Below are 818 nucleotides of genomic sequence, written 5' to 3' on the forward strand. Positions count from 1 at the left end.
CCTGTATGAGGCATGATCAAGGTTCTAAGTCCTTTGTACGGTCCAAATTGGGACGTTAGTCATATTTGAGACCTCCCAGTTTGAAATCCCTATGTTGTAATACACAAAAATCATCAAAAAATCGAAGTAACACAAAGGGAGAAAATATGCCCACCAAAACTTTCAAATCCATTTTTCGTTAATAAAATATCTTTAATCAATTTGACAATACAAATCTTATTTTTTCCCCTCAGACTTTGTGGTCTTTTTTGTAATTAAAGTTTATAAAACACAGTTTTCAGGATATGATTTATATAATGAATTTATGAAAAAGAAATTACATCAGCGCCCTCTGATGGTAAATCAAGAAAGTACTCATAACATGGTACACGTCTTGTTCGTTATTAGTAAAATAATAATCTTACAATTTAGGAGTTTAGAGAATAAAGAATGTCCTATGAAATAATAATAAAAAAGAAAAATTATGAATAACAAATGGGAAAAAAATTCGCAGTTGGCAGGGTTCGAACCTGCGTGGGGAGACCCCATTAGATTTCAAGTCTAACGCCTTAACCGCTCGGCCACAACTGCTAGGGGATCTTGTCTAGGTTTAAAAATGTACTATAAAATAACTAAATTTAATGGCTAGAGAGTTTTTCAAAAGTATTTGCATAATATATTACTATTTAAAAAAGAATTGTTTATTGCACCCTTGTCATTTGCACATTTTATTTACATAATTATTAGTGTTGGGGGTTGGCATTATTTTTAACGGACTGAACTAATTTGATCCTTTAAATAAGTTATCAAAGAAAAAAAATGGTCTAGAACGATCTTAT

The 818-nt window shown here is 31.1% G+C and overlaps 1 non-coding gene across 1 annotated transcript; it reads right to left on the bottom strand.

The window, feature by feature from the left end:
* Positions 1-488: 488 nt before the first annotated feature.
* Positions 489-570, bottom strand: TRNAS-UGA (transfer RNA serine (anticodon UGA)). Its single transcript has one exon. It is a non-coding gene; the product is annotated as a tRNA-Ser (tRNA).
* Positions 571-818: the final 248 nt, after the last annotated feature.

Source organism: Lepeophtheirus salmonis, chromosome 11 (genome assembly GCF_016086655.4).
Source record: "Lepeophtheirus salmonis chromosome 11, UVic_Lsal_1.4, whole genome shotgun sequence".
Classification (NCBI taxonomy): Eukaryota; Metazoa; Arthropoda; class Copepoda; order Siphonostomatoida; family Caligidae; genus Lepeophtheirus; species Lepeophtheirus salmonis.